The sequence below is a fragment of the Lepidochelys kempii genome, chromosome 5, assembly GCF_965140265.1.
Source record: "Lepidochelys kempii isolate rLepKem1 chromosome 5, rLepKem1.hap2, whole genome shotgun sequence".
NCBI classification, from domain to species: domain Eukaryota; kingdom Metazoa; phylum Chordata; order Testudines; family Cheloniidae; genus Lepidochelys; species Lepidochelys kempii.
The window spans coordinates 60,095,182-60,115,998 of record NC_133260.1 but is presented as its reverse complement, the minus strand read 5'-3'; the positions used below and the strand labels follow the sequence as shown (position 1 = coordinate 60,115,998).

General features: G+C 41.3%; 2 long non-coding RNA genes across 9 annotated transcripts in view; both read left to right on the top strand.

The window, feature by feature from the left end:
• The window catches only part of LOC140911441 (uncharacterized), a 66,388-nt gene that overhangs the window by 3,563 nt on the left and 42,008 nt on the right, over positions 1-20,817 (top strand). For 7 of the 8 annotated variants that reach the window (XR_012158957.1, XR_012158962.1, XR_012158961.1 and 4 more), the window contains one exon: positions 534-715. This is a non-coding gene — a long non-coding RNA (uncharacterized lncRNA). Of the gene's footprint in view, positions 1-533; positions 720-15,790; positions 15,960-20,817 lie in introns of all 8 variants that reach the window. The other variant, XR_012158956.1, reaches the window with a different exon arrangement.
• LOC140911442 (uncharacterized) lies at positions 732-6,660 on the top strand. The gene is made up of 2 exons (XR_012158963.1): positions 732-1,205; positions 6,153-6,660. It is a non-coding gene; the product is annotated as an uncharacterized lncRNA (long non-coding RNA).

The following is a 20,817-nucleotide window of genomic DNA, read 5'->3' as shown; positions in this document are numbered from 1 at the left end:
TAAATGCGCTTTGGTCGAGTGTCTGTGTGTGACAAAGAAGAAAGAAACTGCATGAACTCCCCTTAGCTCATATCAAAGTTTTAAATCAGTTTGGAAACCAAGCAAAACCTCCAAGGAAAAAGGGAATGTAAAGTATTGCAGAAGCTTTTTTAACAAAGATGTTCCATTTATTTTTTTTAAACAGCCTTAGATGTGCCTTGATAATGATTTTATTTTTCTGTCAAGCCCACAAATGTAAGATTTTGAGCCAGTTTGAGAAGATGATTTCTAAAATCAGAATAAACGGTTTGTTTTGTCCTGAAATAATGAAGAGATTTTCAATGAGTCCCCTGGCCAAGCCGCCCCTATTGTATATTGCATTGATAAAAAGGATGTTATTGACTATGCAACAGTGGGCTCCTTTCCTCTCTCTCCCTCTTTCCAAATAAACTCTCGCTCCTTGCTTCTGGTCAGTGAAAAGGTGAAACGAATAAGATTAAATCAGACAAAAAAAGCAAGCTCTGTATGTATATCATCTAGATTTTACTCCCCAGACTGTGAAGAGACAGGGCGTAAAAGAGGCAGAGCAAGGCACAGAGAGGGAGAGAGAGAGAGAGAGAGAGAGAAGGTGGACGGACCCAGCAGCTTGTGCCCTGCTCCTTCTTGAAAAGGTTTCCTCGGAACCTGGATCGCTTCAGCTGGCACCCAGAACCCCGGCCAAACCAGGCTTCACCAGGCAAGTACTGCTTTTTCTATTCGGTGTTTCTAATGGGGTTAACATGGGAAGCAGCGTCTGTCTACATTTCATTGGAAACCCACTGTGATGGAGTTACAGTATAGCAGTACTTTGCAAGGATAACTTTTGCCTCTAGCATCCAGGCTGCTTTCCCGAGACTTGTCAAGCAACCCAACTTGAGAACATGGCCCGTTATTTCTATATGCCAGGCATATTGAATCTGCTTGTAGGAATTATAGATGGGAGATATTTATAGCCTCCAGTTTTTAGTATTTTCTTGTGAGACCTGTTTTTTCCATTTAACACACAGATACAAAGATATGCGCGTGTATCTATATACGCACTTCCCTCAATAAGATAACACGCTTGTGTTTCCCTTTGTGTATCTCCGCAAATACTGTAGATACAACTGATGCAGCATCCATTCCATATACTTATTGAATCGAACTTTTACTTCCAATAATGTTGCTAGGATGCCCGCTAAAGAAATGTAAGCATACTAATGCTCTTGTTTTTCACCTGCTTTGTTTGTTATTTGATCACCTAATGAAAAGATCGATGGCAGCTTGTTTATCTGGGAGATAATGTCAACAGATTAAAGGAACAGCAGCAATCAGATCCCACTGACCTGAGAAACAGACTACAATAAGAAGAAAGTAAAAACCAACGCATATTGTTCTGTTTCAGAGGTGTATTTTTACTCCACTATAGTTGTGCGGATGGTGATGATCATTTGCTGAGAAAGAATCAATTACCTATGTATTCTAAAAGCAGATACTTAAAGGAACTGGGAAACCTGCGTTAGTGCTGGTTTGATTCTCGACGAAAGTCCCATCTCAACTGAACCGTTGTGTGAGTCTTGGGAAGTAGACTGATAGCAGTTGAGCTGGGACGAAGTGAATCTATCAATAAAAGTAGTCTGATTCCTCTGATGTCCAAGTCAAAACAAGATTCACTTGACAAGATGCATTTCCACCCCCGACAAATTACAGTAAGACTTAAAAATGGGGCCAACTCAAATGTAATTTGGAAATGAGCTTTTACTGTTAACTTGCCCTCTGCCACATACCAAATGGCCAGAACAGACCAGGATAACAGTGCAAAGCTAGGACTTTCTCAAACTTAACCTTCTTTTGACACATTAGAACTTACTTTCATTAAATGAGAGCACAGTTTGGAATGTTAGGGGTTGTTGTTTGTTTGTTGTTCCGGTGAAACACAAAAATGGACTCCGTTTTAAGCTCTTCTTTTGCTTCTGTCTACTCTTGTGTCTTCGGGGGAAAAAAAAGTTCATTATCTATTTCGGTTGTGAATCTGTAACACATTTTAAAAGCTATTTTTGGGGAAAACGTATAGAACACAATAGAAGTGCTATTTTTTTAGAGCCTGGGTACGGGACAAAATAACATGTGAGCTGGGAGGTGAGTTCTAGAGACATCTTTATTCTGTATGTCCTAAAATAAATGTTAAACACCTGCTTCTCCTGCTAAGCCTCACAAAGATATTTTGATATGCATATAGACCTTCCGGTCACACACATAGGCAGGATTGGGGACAATACCTATATATACTGCTACCATAAGTCACAATGAGCAGTTCTCATGTAAAATATCTATTTCCCTTTAGTAACTGTTAGTACGTCTAATCAACTCTTGTTCTGATAAGAAAACACATTTTAAACCTATACAAATGCCATTTTGAAAATCCTTTAAAATGCACGTAATCCCCCTTTTCATAGATATCCTTATAACACACTCAGAGAACCCTATTCAATGCATACCTTGAATTTTACACTGAGTACACATACCCGAATAACAACCCAGTCCTGCACTGAGCTGTTTTGCCCACCAATCAGTTAGTACATTCTGAAAACTATTAACAAACTGTGTCTGATATCGTCTGGTACACGGTCAGTCAGTTCATATTCATGATGCCGTTCACAGTGCACTATTTCTCTTTCTTGGCTGCTTTGCAAATTTAATTATAATGGAAACATTTCCATTTCTTCCTCTCCTGCAGCCACAAGCTGCTTCTCTTTGCCAGGCCAAGTTGCCCATTTGCTATAACCTTAGCCAGACTAGGACTCTGCTCAGACTCCAGCTGGACTGAGCCTCTTGTGTTAGCTGTGCCAGGCCAAGCCTTTAGAAGGAGGCGTGCCCAGCAAGACCGCCTCTACCAGTAGCTGTGCTGGGGCCTTTATTCTCAGCCATGCCAGGCATTTTTTTTCTGTGCTAGTTCTTTTAATAGTATAATAAAAGATGTATCCACCAGACTTTGTTTTTATAACAGAAAATTGCTCCTTGCTTTGAAAAGTAGTTTTCAGTGGATTATGATGACCTTTGCATGCACCTGGTGGCTTCACAGTCCATTGCTGGTTACTTGTCATTTTTTTTAAGCCATAGCTCTTCACTTTCAGTCAAACTGCAGCACCTAATTCTCTCCCTCCTTCTCTGTGTGCACTAATCTACGGTTGCATATACCCAGAATTTATTTACAAGGCCTTTTCCCCATTTCTAAAATATTCAGTGAGGCAAAATATTCTGAGGACAAATTCCCAAATCACACTTAAAATTGATTTCTGACTGCCTCCATCTGACCTGATCATTCCTTCTTGTACTTTGGTAAATCACATTGAACAAAGATGGCCTTGGGAAAAAGGTAACAAACAAACAAACAAACGCTCAAACTGTTATCTACATCCTGTAGAAGAGTCCAGGCCAGCGAGATATTAAAAAACAAACAAACCACTTTTTGACGTTAAATAACCCCATCAAACAAAAAACCATGAGCGAGTTTAATGAGAGTGTGCACCGGAAACAGCCAGATTCAGCTGGCTAAAGGAGCACGTTCGAAACCAGGGGAAGACAGGGTGAAGACAGGTCAGTAGCTCTAATCTAGAACAGCTTTTCAAAGGTTTCCTTTCAAAGGTGCGTTATCAATTAGTCTCTACTGGCATGTTATTAACTGAAATAAACTTCAGTCCTCCTTTCCCCGCCCCAAATATCCTTAAAATTATTTTAGACATTGTTGGCATAAAGTGGAATGCCAGCAAAACACCTCCCAATCTGCCGTTATTGCCGTCTATCCAGTGGCCAACGCTTGTTTTTGTCATTTGTTAGCTATCAAACGTTTCGCGGTTGACTGCCAACCTGAAGCCAGGGCACTGAATCACAACTTTGCTCTCTCGCTCTGTGTCTTTCTCCAGTTGTCCACCCAGACATTAGGTCACAAAGAAATGCTTGAGTATATCGAAAGTCCGCTTTATAAAAACCCATACCGAGGGTCACTTGTCTCACAGGGTGAGGGATCCTGACAATTTCTGAGCAACCGAGAGGAAAGGAAATTGATGACCTCTTGATGCAAATCAAACCTTTCTATGTCAGGGAAATCTGGGAATCATTTCGCGCACACTAGTGAATCCAGAACCAAATATTTACTTTCTGCACAAATAAAGCTGCGATGATCTGAGTGCTTGAAGCCAAACGAAACAAATGTGTACAAAGCCATTAACACGAGACTCTACATTGAAACCCGTCTGACCATATCTTAAACTCTTGACTTCTGTTAAGGATGAATTTGGTGTTATTTATTTTTCCTACAAGTAAAATGGGATAGGCTTTTTATGAAAAGGTGACGTTTGGAAACGAGTTTGAAAGTTGTTAGGTTGTCCTGACAATACAATCAACTGCACTATATAATCATTTGCCTTAAAAGTTACCTGTCAAAGCTCCTATTTCTTTTACTAGAGGGATTAGTCCAGCAGAAGTAGATTTGAGTAGGACTTTTTACAGACTAAGGTCTGTTCGAATAATTTGAAGTATTTAATGTCACTTTTCTCCTTGCCTATAAGATAAAACACTGTAAAAGTGTTTTGCTCGGGAAATACAGGAGTGCTGCTGGTAACAACAGTAGTGATACAATCATATTTACCCCATCATAAGGTTGATCTAAGTAATAAACCTTAGCATTTTCACTTAAGCTGTCAGTAGTAAGATCTGTTTATTACAGAGTATTCTATCGGTGTTCAGAGGGATGGTATATGGTTTAGGCAAAGTTTAAATGAAACAGAATAAACATAACAAATCGCTCAAGCAGACCGCATCCAGCTGTAAATAACTGTTAGGTATTTTATCATGCTAAGTATATTTTATTTACACATTTCTGGGGAATTAAGAACAGGCATATCCAACGCTGTAGTTAATAAAGTATACAAAATTGCAAGATCCTACCAAACTGGGTTAGAGTTATATGTTTTATTGTTAACCCCTTGCACTGAATCTTCTGAAGCTGAAAGGGAAAAGGAAAGGGCTTTTGTCCGAGTTGATCCTTGGCTATTCTGGGGCTCAGGTTGGAGTGAAAGGGACGAGGAGGTCACTTGAAATCTCCTTTTATCTACTCCTATTTTCTCTCTGGATCAGCAACTTTGAATAGACACCATCTAATCGCTGGTAATAGAAGGAAATTGTGGGAGCCACGAAAATGCCTTTACTCTAGAACTGCATATGTGAATGTGGATACACACACACACACACAGACACACACATGGATGCGTGTGCTGTGTGTATATATATATGGCTGTGGATAGGTATTGTACTTGCTGTGTACGGACATTCTGTTCACACATACATACCCACAGACACATATACATACATGGAATTTAAAGTTTTAAACTGACCGTTCCAATTCATAGGGCCCTAATTTTTATTCTGTCCTTTACGACTGTTTAGAGACAAGGAATGTTGTCATCAGAAGTAGATATAACCTGGGTGTAGACTTATGGTAGGAAATATTCTTTACAATACAGATCCTTCCCAATTTTAAACTCATAATGACCCTGGCGGTTGAACTGATAGTCCTGGAACTGGACTGTAGCTATATCGTTATGATAATAACATGCAATGACAGTCAACAATTATTTTAAATCTTATCGGCAGATCACAGATTTGTGTGTGTGGCACTGCTTATTAATTTTGTCAGGACACTGGGTCAATCGGAGCCAGACACGTAAAATGGGAATATGAGACATTTGTGAATGAAGCTTTTCTTCCACAAATACATATAACTTCCTGCCTGAAGTTGGGCAAATAACTACGGGTTATTGAGCTAAGAATTTCTCTAGCAAGCCTTTTGTGATCGCTGAAACTGAAGTTGCTGGTTTTTGTTTTTCAAACATAGTTAATCGCTCTCAGATTTATTTGTAAAAGACCAACGAAAAACGTGAACAAAATGTGTAGTTGTTAGAAAATAGACATGCTTTACTATGGAGGCGGGGAAGCTTCCAAGTCTAAGCAAGGCACTATGTCTGCTGCTCCTAACCCCTCAGTCTCTCGCATTTCTTTCTGGGTCCAGGATGCTTTAGCTGTAAATTCCTTTAAGTATATACTTTGTTGCTAAGGCTACAAGTTCCATCCCAACACGCAAATCTTCTACTTTGCAGATCCAGCTCAGCCCTGGGCAGGAGTCTTGACTTAAGAAACCTACTTCAAACTCCTTGGAGTGCCTCCCTACTAAATACCTGCTAAAGTCTGCTGTTCAAAATGAAGGGCTAAAGAGCCCTCCCCCCTCCTCTCAAATGATACATTTTACTGGGAGTTCTGGTGAATAGAAGGCAAGAAGGAGTCCAGTCCAATAAAGATTAAATTAAGTAGAAGAAACCCAGCCGGTGTATATTTTGAAGCTCCGGTGGGGCGTCAAACCGATGTTTAACACATTTTTTCCACTCACTGTGCACAAGTCCTGAACATGTAATGCCTTTCAATTTTTTCTACCTTCAGGAGGGAAGCGTTCGGATTACTACAGCGAAAGGGCTTTCCTGTTCCAAATCTGCGTTAAAAAAACCCTCCTGCTAAAAAGTAAACGCTCTCTATTGTTATGTGAATGGGAATTTTATTTCCCTGGATTAATCTTTGCTCATGCTTTGTCACGAATAAACGGGCTGTAGTGTACATCAGAACATCTTATTTATTTGTTTTAGAGCTGTGGGCTAGGGGAAAAAAAAACCCTCTCCACCCAGGTATCCTCAAATGCAGAGCGAAAGTTGAAAGGAAATACAAAGTATTTTACCAGCATTACAACCTCCCCGCCCCTTCTGGCTAAACTGGCTACATTTCCTGAATGGCAGAGGAAATATTGTTTTAACTAACGGTCTCAGCATAGTGGACAAATGTTTATGAATCACTGAACCTTCCAGTATTGATGGAAAAGAAGGAACTGGAAGGCGAGAGCATGCTTAAAAAAAAAAAAAAAAAAAAAGCAGCCCCAGAGACTCTGAAAACATGAGCTAAACGCTGGGAAAGTTAAGCGTTATTTGGTAAACGTTTGTAAATGCAAATAGAAATGAATAAATAAACCTCAAACCAGTTAGTTTGGGTGTAGTAGTTTAGCAGGACTAATTGCAGACAATGAAGCTGAAATGACTTTTCCAATTAGCTGCTGGTTGGAGTTTAGTTGAAGGAACTGTCAGCTCCAGCGATGGGTAATTGCTTTATTGCTCACAAAACTATCATCTATTTAGAACATATGTGCTAATTACTCTGGATGGGCGTTGGAAAAGAGACCATAAATCTATTAGCACTTTAAAAAGTCTACCGTGCTTGTAAGCAACTAAACTCCCTTACATGTAATATTCAGGATAGATTTCTGTGATAAATGAATGTTTCTCAGAAAAATCAGAACAACATATATACATTATATATGTTTTCAACTTCAGGTAGTGTGCTGTTGGCTAATAGTTGTCATCTCCGATACTGGGAGGCAACCCTTCTATACAATAAACCAATGCAATAAATCACTGTCATAAAAACGATTTTCCTTTAGCTTTACACTATTTTTGCCCCCAAAAAGATTAGTTTAGAAATCTTTTAATTGGATTACTCTGGAAAATTAATCTCCTTTAGGCTTGCTAAATTTGTGTACCAAATATTTAGAATTAATTCAGTGTCACTGAAAGTATTTGGGATGTCTTTTGTTATAACTAAGAAAATGGACAGGTAGGAAAGGTAACATTTTAAAATATGCATTCATGTGCTCTCAGAGCTTTCTATGCATATTCATTGCGATGGATGTCGCATTATAGCGCATAAAATTGCTTTTGTAAGGAGATAAACAGAGCTGGCTCCTGGCCTGCCATGGAGCAGGGCTATAGTGCATAAAAAAGTGCCTATCAGCTCAGGAAAAGAGAGTTTGCAGGCAGTGTGAAAAGTCCTGTTCTAACACAATAATTTATGGCAATAAGTATCAGAATTTCCCATAGGAAATTGACACTTTTTCTGAAACACACCCACACACACCCTCTTGCCCTGGTGCAATTAGGTCCCTCACCTCACCCATAGGAAATTGACACTTTTTCTGAAACACACCACACACCCCTCGTGCTTGGGGGAACCAGACGCAGAGGGTCCTAATCTATTTAAGTTTTGGAGAGAACCAAATGTTATTTCCCCATCCAACACTCCAGGGTTTTCAATTCCGTCGAATCTCGCATGTTAAGCCTTTTCTCAGCACAAGAAAACCAACTTTTGGGAACACTATTGTCCCCGATGTAGAGTTTACTTGGTCTCCCCTTTGCCCAAGAGTCGTTTAGGCGCTTGGTCGCTTAAACACATTCTCTTTTACTTCTGGACTTAAGCGCTTACTGATCTGCTATAGTCGATTGACTCCCCCCCCCATCTCTCTTTTCTCCAGTGTTATCTACACCCTCATTTTAAAGGGTGTATTGTGTGCAGTGCGTGTGTTAAACCTATCTACAGTCCGTGAGAGGACACATCACCCTTCTTTCCTGCGCATCAGGTTATCGGCATCCTGAACCTTTCCTAACTTATTTGCAGAAAAGTTCCTTTCCTGCTTGGACTTTTGGGGGAGCCTGCTACAGCAGGGACCTCCATCATATTTATGGCTATCTGATGTGATTTTCGGAGTTAGATCACGAGCGATATGAAATGGGATACCTTACTTTTAAGCTCAATTTAGCTCTTAATAGCAGCCCTGTGAGGTGTGGTTAATTGGTGGGGATAAAGGCATAATGACTTGACAGGGAGATTGCAATGATTCTTTAATGTACTTTTTTTTTTTGAACAATGACATGTCATCTCTTTGGTAAAAGAGCAATAAAATGGGATTCTCTGAAGGAAACAAGTTTGTAACTTCCATTTAATGATTTATACCTAGAATAAAAATCAGATTAGGTTTTGTCTGGAAGAAAGGGGGAGGGGTCGATGGACATTGCATGGCTATAGGTATAGCTGGTTCTTTCCGGGTCTGTGGAGTCAGATGCATACTGGTGAGTTCCACTTGGCTGGAGAAGAAGGAAGGGGATTTTAGGCTGTGCAGGTCAGCAGTCAGTGTAGGCTGACCGGAGCAGGGATTGCAGTAGCAAAACACCCTTTAATATGCTGAATTGCTTTAGTACGGGATAATTTCAGACACACCTCTCTCCCCAAGAACACAAAGACAGCAAATTGTCTCAAAACAACCAAATCCCATGTCAGCCCAATAGTTCTTTGGAGTTCAACCAGAGTTTGCCATTTCAGCGTCAGCATTACATTTTAGTGTTAGCCTTTGGTAAACTGTGACCTACACAGGTGGGATTGTATATACTTAATAAAGCATGTAAAATACACACATATTTATACATTGGCTACATGGAGAGACATCTATACCTAAGCATACATATGAAAGTATATACGAATATATAGTCATATACATGTGTACTTTCGTATATATGTATGCACGCAGTTTACATATACATATATAACGCGTGTGTGAGTACACACAATTTACATACATGTGTTAATGTGTATATATATATACATGTACATATAAGTGTGTGTGTGTGTGTGTGTGTACGCATGCATGTGTTTACACAATGCATACGCACCTACATCCAGAAATTATATATTTGCTAAACAATCCTCTGGGCTATAAAACATATAATTTCCATTTTACTAACGGGACATTAAGTCAGTTCAATTATTTTTACCCCCTCCACTTTTCCATCATCTGTCGCTTTTTTATTATGGTCTGGTATCCATACCTAGGAACCCATCCAGGAAAAAGTTGTACTGTCCCCTCTCAAGTTAATGTACGTTGAAAGAAGCTCTCTCTTGTCAAAAATGTAAAACTAATCTTAACACCCCTTCGGAGACGAATCGCTCTGTCTGTCTGCGGCTGCCTGTCTGTGTGTCTCTTCAGGCTTTGCGTAGGTACTGTGCGAATTCTGTACAGGTTGGAAGATTCTACCCTTGATTTTTCAGCCTTGAGCTCCCTCTGGAAGCGGAAAGAGCAATTACTCCACATTACTGTACATATTTTATTGCAGCGATAGATCGCAGGTGTTTCAGCTGCTGCTATTGTCTGCCTCGCGCCCAGAGCCCTTAACTAGGGAGAAGCAGCTGCAAGAAAGTCGTTAACCTTCGCTGGACCAGAGGCGCCACAGTATGAATAGCTTGGCGGTTAGGGGCTTTAGGGGCCAATCCTGCAAGGTGCTGAGCGCCCCCTGACGGATATTGGGCACCTCGGCCAGGTGCTCAGCACCTCCCAGAAGCCACATGTCCGTGTGAATCAGGAGCATCCGCTCTCTGGGCTGAAATGAAATGAGCCAGGTGCAGAGGCCAGCGCAAAGCTCTGCGCCTAGTTTAGGGCCGGCAGCGGCCTTGAGCCGGGGAGCCGCTGGCTCTGGTGTGCTCCCCGCCCTCGGGATGCTATTGGACTGGCGGGTCAGGGCAAGGTAGGAGGCAGCAAGGGAGCGATGGGGGTAAGAAGGGTTGTTACTCTGCGCCTGCTCTGCTCCAGCATGGGGAATTCACTACCCAAAGCCCCAACACTTTTCTTTCCCTTCGCCTATGCACCTTTTGGCCCCGATCCTGCCCCTTGAAGTCATGGATTGCAACGGCCGCGGGGGGGGGGGGGGGGGGAGGCTCTGTCTACTTTCCTATCCAGTCCTATGTGCTCCCTTCCCTGCTACTCATAATCAACAAATACAAATTCAGACCGGACTTCGGCCTAGCTCTTATGTGCCAGGTGAAAATTTAACAATTCGAGGCGAAGATTTTGGTATTTTATCTTGTATATATATCCCCTTCGGGGCCACCATGGTTTGCATCAAACTTATTCATCAAGCGTTGTGCAGGACACATAAAGCCCTTTGCAAGCCATTGCGCGTTGTCAGTTTCCACTGGACCTGTGCAGAGGCCACAGCTTCCCACCACCCCCGGCTTTTATAAAAGCAGAATGCAACGTCACATTTAAAATCCCAGCAGTCTGTACCCTAGCCATGTCTCCCCCCGCCCCCAGAGCTCCAGCTGTATTTGTACAAATGAGGTATCTATAGTGTGTGTGGGCGAATGACAGCGTGTCTATACTCAGTGTGTAATGCGATGGGTGTATGTGTGCGTCCGGAGGGTATAGCTGAAGGCATAATTTTCATATATGTGTGTGCTATATTATAATACTACATGTGTGTAAATATGACAATATGCTTAGATATGGCAGTAGCCCACTTTGGGAATTAAGCAGCACATAACCTCCCCCCCCCTTTTTGTAAGCATTACACTCATACATACATAATATACAATGCGTGCAGGAACAGATCTATAACTATATATGTGTGGAAGGCGTCAAAATGTTGTATATCGGAGGTAGAGCTCTTTGTTATATTGATTCCAGGAATGTTTTACATCATATAACGTACAATTGTACTGTACTTTGTAAAACAGCCTGGAAAAAACGAAGAGAAACCAATACGGCATGTTTTCAAGCTAGAAGTAGCTATAGGATAGGAACAATTATTTAGACATTGAAGCATGTACAAAATGAGGGAGACTGAATAAATACATGAAGCAGGCAAAGCTTGTGACTAGATACAAAATGCCTGTGATGATTGTTTTTAATTTAAGCTACTTAACAGTCCCTTTGAAAGAAAGCCAGGGTGTTCGTTTGCAACGAGTTAGATGCTGGGTCAAGACAGCTTGCTATGCGGTAGCATCGCTGAATAGCATTGCACTGTGCCATGGATCAGTGTCGTGATGACGTATGACAATACAGGGGCTCATTACGAGTGAACAGCGTTTACTAGACAAGGAAAGTGGACCAAAGTCTCCTTGACAATTCTTACTCATATGTCGTGGGGGACAGTTTTACATTCGTGGCCCGTTTATTTGGAGTCAATGCTGAGAGAAAGACGCGTGAAGCACATGACTGAAGCAGCCTAAGTGGGATGAAGATGGGTTTGTATAGGATTGTGAGGAGAGTCTGAAGAGGTCACCAGTTGAGGTGCAAAGCACTTGGCAAAACACCTGCTGTATCTAATTAAACGGGACGCTCCTTTCTTTCATATCCAGGCTGGAAAAAAGAAAGAGGTGGCTGAACTCTAAATTGCGTAGTGCAGCTTGGTGGTACACATGATACACTGCAGTGTTTTTAAGCATTGCACACATTTCATAATCTTTATTAGACCAGCTTCCTGTAAAATCGTGCCTTGAAGGATGTAGTTTGTATCCTGTGTCTTACTTATTTGCGTGTTTGGTTCAATATATGGACTGTTAAAGGTTAAGATCTGAGACCGTAAGTCGTAACAAGTCATGTTTGGATATTAATTGAGAAACATGGAGAAGTAATAACAACATGATCTTCTCCAGCAGACAAGCAGACCAAGAAAAAATATATATGGCTTGTAAAACCACTACATTAAATGGGATTTCCTTTTAAATTCCTTCAAGTATTTACCAACTGCAAACACTTGTCTTTTAGTACATTCTAGGAAAAATGGTGACTCTAGAGTTTGTTTTTAAAGTAGCTCGCGTTAGAACTAGAAACATCGGGCTACTTTTCTAATGTACATTCCTCCCTTCTCCCAACTATATTTATCAGCAGGTGTCTTAATTGGATAAATGAGTAAGCATTGTTTAGGTGTGTCGTGAACCCCACCGACTATTTCTGGTGGCACTTCGCTGTTTATATTTACACAATGCAAGCTATTCAAGATTAGCCTCTGTAGCCGCTAAATCATTTTCGTTGGGAAATCCAGCTAACCATTTTCTAAAATTGCTTTAAATTCATGGGAGTAGGTTCCAGTGAAACCCTTCAGAGACATTTATCATCTTCCCAAAACACCGAGATGTTATTTATCTCGCCAGTCGTGCAATGAAGAGTATTTTCCTTGAGACGGGGATTCACCAAAGGAAAATCACCCTACAGGCAAACTGTTTTGCGTTTTCTGTTTTCCCCCTCCACACTGATAACGCTAAACTGCGGATCCAGATGTTATACTAAGGCCACTGTATGTGTGAGCAGGTAATGCAAGGAAGAGTGACATTGTTAACAGAAAACATCTAATTAACAATGACTTCATTTGATTGGAAGGATGAAAAAGCCTTTTAAAATCAATCCAGATTTACTGGCCTAAGCACAGCCAATTTATGAATATGGAGGCTGAATTGAGTCTGCTTTCTTTCAAGATGTCATCTGAGGGGTAATAGTATAGGTGAAGTCATTTAGTTACACTGTGGAAACTTTTATAGTGCCTTTCTGGGGAATTTAATTCAGTGCTTCTTCATTTTATTAGGAACAGACTGAGTCCATCAACTGCGCTCTCCATGTTTAGAGGCATGACTGCTTGAAGCAATTAGGCTTACCAATTAGCATACTTCTCCTGACCCCAGCAGCAGCACCAGATCCTTATATTATCCATCTCTTCGCAGCAAGGGAAAGCTAGACCAAAACATGCATCCCGAGTGTTCAGGGTGGTGAAACTCACACCCAACAGGACTACCAAAATTACTCCTTAGCCCTTGAAAATAGAGCTCCTCATAGAGCCTCAGTGTTTATGTTCCAACAGCAGAGGCAGCCTTTCCCCCATGGCGCAGTAATGCCACTGCGGGTTCTCAGCTGGGATTTTTGAAAGCCCTTTTGCATAGATTTTTAACATTTTACTGAAGCGCTCCACTTACGAAGTAACGGTGGTTCCCCCTTGGTTTCAGAAGTGCCTAGGAACGATGCCATGCAGGACTGGGAGAGAAAACACTGGACTGGGTTGCGCATTGTAGGGGCCACGTAGAGAAACCAGAGTGTTGTTAAATAATAACTGCGATAACTACAAAAGAACATAGCAAGAGAATACAAACAATGACAAGGCACTTTTTACTCAAGGTTGTCAACGTCGTTAACAAGAGAGGGTGAGGTCATATCTTTTAGTGGACCAACTTCTGTGGGAGAGAGAGACACGCTTTGGAGTCACGCAGAGCTCTTCTTCAGGTCTGGGGAGGTCGTTAACACTCCGTTAATTAAGCCTCACTACACTCTTGTTAGGTAATTGTATTATCCACATTTTGCAGATGAAGACGCTAAAGCATCCAGAGGTCAAGTGACTTGCTTCAGGTCACACACAGTGAATTGGGAATAAAACAGGTCTCAGCCACCTACTTCTCTGCTCGAACCGTTAACTAGGGCTCCTTCCGGTCAACAGCCTGGGCTCCGGAAGGTACGTGTCAGTTGCATTTTGCACTGACTTTGACAGGCGAGATCAGATATTGCGGGAGTCCTTATAGCAGAGGGATCCACCCACAGCTCTAATGTGGTCACGCACTTCTGGTTCGGGTGCATGGATTCGCTACTCTGAACTCTCGCCTCTTTAAGGAGTCTATAAATTACACCCCCCTTTGTGTCCCAGCTATTTCTGGAGGCTAACCACTATGAGCTGAGGAGGACTTCCTTTGCTTTGTTTGAACAATAAGTGACATAGTTTGTCTTGAAACTTCCACCAGACAAGGAAAGTTAGAGATCGCTACATTTGTCGCTCATAACATTGAAATGGGTTACTTTTTCCATTACAGAAACAAAGGATGCAGCTTAATAGCACCTGCTGGAAAGTAATGTATATAGATACAATTTAATGTCTGACTCACCCAAAAACATGCCCTTAAACAACATCTTCACTGAGTCTATTGCTGAGAGTTTATCATCTGCAGCACCAGACAGGATTTAGATCCGTACAATCTAGTATGGTCGTGCAAATGTCCATGCACTTTCTCTCGCCCACCTTTGACTATCTCAGCCTTATTTGACCCCACTCGCTCTCTTTTACATTCCGTCCTTTGCAAACAAGTGTTTTTTGGGGGTTTTTTTAAGTTACTGTATTTCATTCACGATTTGGTTCAAATCTATGTGCTCTCCTTTGCCCCCCGGTCTTCTACTTCGGTTTACATTCCACCAAACTTGTTGACTTACACGTGTAATGCTAAGGCAGCTGCGGCTCTCAGTACATGACACTGGCTTAGACTTTTGAAAAATTCAGCACCTGTCGGTATGGGGCCCTGCGCGCAGCAGGCTGCAGGTTCCCCTAAATTTCAGACCTCCCATCTTCCTTAGCAGTGCACAATCCCTTCTTGCTTGTTAAGCAATACACAGGAGATAACAAGCCGCAAAGGAGCCCAGGCTCCCCTCGGAGATAAGGGTGCGACTCCTGCTGAAATGGAAGGGGTTGCAGCTGCGGGGGGGAGAAGAGACGAGACCCCCTTTTAAGAGTTAGATCTTAAATCCGTCAGCGGCCAAATTGAGTTCGAAAGGTGGATCCCATGTAGCCTGGGCACATTCCTGCTGGGAGCAACAAATGCCGTAGGGGCCTGATCCTGCATTCCCTGATCTCAGTGAGGTACCGATTACAGGGGGAAACAGACTGGAGCTGCCAACGGCTGGAAACCGAACGGAATATGCAACTTTTCGAGCTACCTGCCCATCGTGGTTAAAGTACTAATTATTCAAACCCTATTCACAATCAATTGCTGGAAGCCAACCTCCGGAGAGCCGAGTGTTCAGAAGATACAGCCATTCAGGGTTCACAACAGGATGGAAGAAAAATCTTTATAGGATGAAATAGGCAATCAGCTGAAATCTATCCTCTTTAAATAAACTGATTCCTTAGTATTTTCCCACTGTTGGTGTAAGTTGTTGTCTGTGGTGTCCCCCAGGGCTCTTTCCTCTGCTCTCTGATTTGGTGTATAAAAAGCAGCTCTGAATGATGGATTACAGTGTCATTGCAGCCTGCGAAGGATTAATTTGTTTCATTGATTTCTCTTTAGGCAGATAGCCAGAATTCGCCGCTTCCCACCTTTCCCCGAGACTTCCAGCAGTAATAGACAGTAATAGCCTAAGACAAATCAGCCCATTCCTGTAAAAATAGAAACACAAAATCCTGAAGTCCCACGAAAGCCATAAAGAAGTTCCCCACCCCCCACTTTGTGGTGCTGCGAAAGTAAGTTTGTGTTTAAATTAAAGGCTTTTCTTATGAAATAATATGTAACGTTTTTGACTTAAAACTTATTTAGTTTTAACAACCGCTTCAATAAGGGCTGGCATGTAAATAATCAGCAGACATTTGAAAGTCGTCAATGAGTATTTTATTCAGGTTTAGCAATAGGCTTAGGTTTCATATAAGAAGGATAACCAAGAGCTCATTCTTTTGCATATGAAGGGTCGTTGTATAGCTAATCTATTATCGATCTGTCTGTCTGTCTGTCTGGGATATTGCAAAGAAATGTGGTTTATGTCAGGCCGCAGAGTCACTGGTCTGATGTGGGGGCGGAGGGAGTTAACTATTTCAGATCAATTTGTCTATAAGTATTACGGGGACAATTTGATTGAAAAAAGGCCTTGAAACATTTGGTTAGGGCTCAGAAGTAATGAAGAATCAGCTAGACACCCTCTTAAATGCCCATTACAAGGGAGGAGAATGAGGAGCCCTATGAGCGCTGTAGTATGGAGCATTGTGCTCCAGAACCAGCAGCGGGGCTAGTTCCTTACCTTTCCAGGAGCGCTTTTATCATCTGCAGACATCGGCTGGCTGCGCAACTCTATTTGTTTGCACAGTGCGGTGCTGAAAATGGTATTGATTTAGTGGTCTCAAGTAATACTTTATAGGAATTAGTCGTGTAGCAAAAACTAATATTGTCATGTGCTAATCGTGGGATTGTGTAAAGCTATACCATGCCGTAATAGCAACTTTAGACCTCACTGTGTGCACAGAGACCCCCCCCGCCCCCCCAGTTCTGCATCCTAGTGATAGCTTTCCAATAGCTACATTAAAGTATACTGCAACTAGCTTGTGCCGAATGGCTCATAGCTCAGTCCCATGGAAGACCTAGGAGATATCAGAATTACACCACCTATTTTTTTTACCCGTGCAGGGGGGTTTTAAGGTGCTAGCTTCTAACTTCTTATTTTACATGGCCCATACTGTATTTCCATGGGTCATGTTAAAGTAAGGACGTTGGGATCAGAGGACAGGCCGATTTCCTCAGTTTGACTCTAGAAAATGTCCCTTTTCATTCCTTAGTAGCATTTTTTGTTTTGATTTGTACACGGAGACCCTCCAGGGCATACAATAGCCATTTCTAACTGGTCTCCTTTATCACGCCTTGATCCGAGGTAGCTTTTGAAAAAATTAGACATCGCTATGTAATTAATTTGCCTAAAGTGGGAACAAGGAAAGGCAGCGTCTACCGACAGCAGCCTGGGAATTGCTAGTGTTCTGGGAGTAACTCGGGGGGCTGTCCAGCCAAAGGACTGTCCCTTCTCCCCCACTTTTTTTTTTTTTTTGAATTTAAGGAGCCTGGCACTGCCTAGCTATCAAGTTTCTGATGGTTTTCACTGTGAAGGAACTTAGACCGTCAAGGCACAAAACGGTTAGACATGTAACAACTCCCCGAGAATCTCCACTCTGAAAGTGGGGCTTTTTGCTTGTTTCTGTTTAGCAGCAAACTGTGTTATCAAGCAAGAATAAGACTTTAAAATATTATCTGAGACCCGGGAGCAATGTGTAGTGGGGAGAACCCCAAGTTATATATATATATATATATATATATAACCCCCTTTGCCTTAGACTCTTACATACCCCTTCTGAGCATTTGCTATTCACCAAGCAACTTTTATTCTTGGTACGGTAAAATTGAGTCAGAAGAATAAATCTAGTTCCCCTGCCCCTGGCTTCCCCACCATTTACAATGAAACAGTAAGATGAATTCCAATAGCATCCAAACTTAAAAGAAAGCTACATCCTTTCATCCCTACAGGACTAGTGCGAAACAGAGCGTGATAGATTAGCAAACATTAACCTTTTGCATACTTCTGGACATGGGCTTTATGTCTATTGAAGGGACAACTGTATGACCAGACATATACTAACTATACATTATGTCACTATAGCTTGTTAAAAGTTTGTGTGAAAAGGCATGCCACTATAACATAATGTGGTAGTCAAAAATAATATACTGAGATCTACTTTCCTAAATATATGTTATCGTTTACCTGAGTGTCATTTACTTCATTTAAAGCACAGATTAGATTAAACCTCAGCACAGGATTCTAATGGTCTACTGAGTGAGACCACACACACAAGTTCCAGCTGTGAGCATGGAATCAGTCTGTCTTTGGGCAAAACAGAGTTTTCCTATGCCAACACTGGATTTACACATAGTAAAAGCTTACTTAGAATCTGCCCACATGATGTTTTGAATCCACCTAGGTTTTTCAGTAGCTCTACATTATTAACACATCTGTTCCCATAGAGATGATTTGTGGAAGATTTATGTGTCAGCTGAATAAGCCTCTGTCAAAGAATCTGGGGTAAAATTACAATTTTTGAAGCTAGTTTGTTTAAGTCTTTACTTTTAAAGGAGTGAAGAAGTATGTAATTAAAATACAGACTGTTTATTTGGCTCATTGCAGAAGATAAGATAAGGATCTCATTCTATCTCATATCAGTTTCATGCAACTGTAATTCAGTGCTGTCATTCCTGATTTATAACAACATAAGAGCAGAATCAGTGCTGGATGGAAAGTGTCTATTTTTTTAAAAAAAATCATAACTATTTTTATTTACATACATTAATTAAAATGTTGCTTTACCTGTGTAAGAACATTAGTAATTTAAAGCACTGCTGGGTACCAGGCCACAAATAAAGATGTGCGATATGCAGTCAAACTGGCTGAAGCTTTGAATAATAACTAATTGAACCAAACTGAGCAGCCTTACACTGGACAGAACAGACACAGACTAGTGACTAGCATGCACTTGAAACCTGCACGGTTGTGGGAAACACTGCTATGGCCAGCACAGCTCACAAGACTCACCCAGAGGTTGAAACTTTAGATCCTGCAATGTCTCAGCCTGGTGTGCTCAGCCCATAAGGCACAATCTCCTTCCAGTGTAAATGGTGAGGCCTTACCTTGTACCTTTTAGAAGTGCTCTAAAGGAGCTGTTTACTTGATCCAACTGCTCTCTTAGATCATGCTTTGAGAGCAAGTATTATCTTCTTAGGAACAAATCAGTAAGTTAATGCCAAAACAATGCACAACTGGCATCACAAACGGTCAGGCAAGGGTCTCTAAGGGAAGATAAGTATTCACTGTGGGCAAAAGATGCACCTCTGTAAAGCTAAATTAGGAGATAAAATCCTAGCAGGAATATTCCTTCTGGACTCCAGTAACACTTGGATCTAGCGCCAGTGGGCTTCATGGTGAACCTGCACTGTAATGTGACATGGCAGACAACCTTCCCCTTAGGTGAAAGAGATGCCTTTACTGGGAAACCACAAAGAACCAACAGGAGAGCTGAACAATTTTCTTTCAGAAAATGCGGATTCAACAAAATTGGACCATTTCACAGGAATGTATCCATTTGGTTGAAAATTCGATGGGAAATCATCAAAACATTTTGTTTCAATCATGGATGGTTTAGACACAACAAATTCTGCATCTTGGCAGGGTGTTAGACTAGATGACCCTTGCAGTCCTTTCTAAACCTATGATTCTATAGCTAAACATTTAATTTAGACTGCTGATTACGATAAAAGTTGAAACTAAATAAAATAGTGAAGTCAAAATGAAATATTTTGATAAGGTCAAAATAAAGTATTTCATAATATTTTGTTTCACAAAAATATCCAAGATGAACTTTTCTTCTCAGTTTGGGATGAAATCAAATATCAAAATATCGCAATTTCCAATGGGATGAAAATTCCATTTTTTAACCATCTCTATTCAACAAGTATAGGCAAAATATATTATATGGGATGGGAGAAGCAAAGTAGTTTTTTCAGATAGGCATGGCAGAGAATAAAGTCTTGCTAAAGCTGTCTTCACCACTTTGTAGACTATAGGTTCCAGGATGGCAGGGATGGTGTCCCCAGCCTAGTTTGCCAGAAGCTGGGAATGGGTGACAGGGGATGGATCAGTTGATGATTACCTGTTCTGTTCATCCCCTCCTGGGCACCTGGCATTGGTCACTGTCAGAAGACAGGATAATTGGACCTTTGGTCTGACCCAATATGGCTGTTCTTATGTTCTTATTTTCTAGTATTAATGAGCAACCACCAGAGTGAAGGCTAAAGTTAGTATTTTGAACATCTGATGTGGATCTGCAGCATCCCAGCACAAAGTTCTTCTCTTCTTTCCTCAGGAGAGAGAAAGTGTGTGTGTGTGTGTGTCCCCGCCTACACCAATATGAACAGGCAGACACTAGGCAGTGCGGGCTGGAGAGCCTGCTTGGTGCAGTTGAAGAACTTGGGGAAATAAGCCTGGCTTTCCCGGTAGCCCAGTCACCCTGCTACCGGTCCACCACCAAGGAGTGAGCCAAAACTGCCTGGGCTATAGTGAGGAGGAGCTGGCTGACCAAGGCCTGCCTACAGGTTGACTTGCTGGGACAGTGGTGTACAGCATTAGTTCTATGGAACATTAATTTTTCCATTTAAGCACACTAATTTCATTTTTAATTGAAAAAAAGAATGATTAGTGTGTTGTGAATATCTAAGTCCCCCATGCCCCCAAAACTTGTCCAGGACTTCTTTATTATTCAACGAGAAGTTTAACTGACTTCGGTTAATGCATGAAATGGCACTGAAGTGGTTAATACTCAAACACTTTTGAACGCATTTAGAAAGGAAGTTTGGTCTCTTGCCTACCCACTGACCTCTGTTATTGGTAGTAAAATTCACCTCCCTGTTATATGTGGTATTATATCAAAGATCAGTGTGTTTTAGTTTGTTAAAACATTGAAAGTATAGCATAATTAAATCTATAAATTTAGTTTAAAACATGTCGAATAAATGACAATT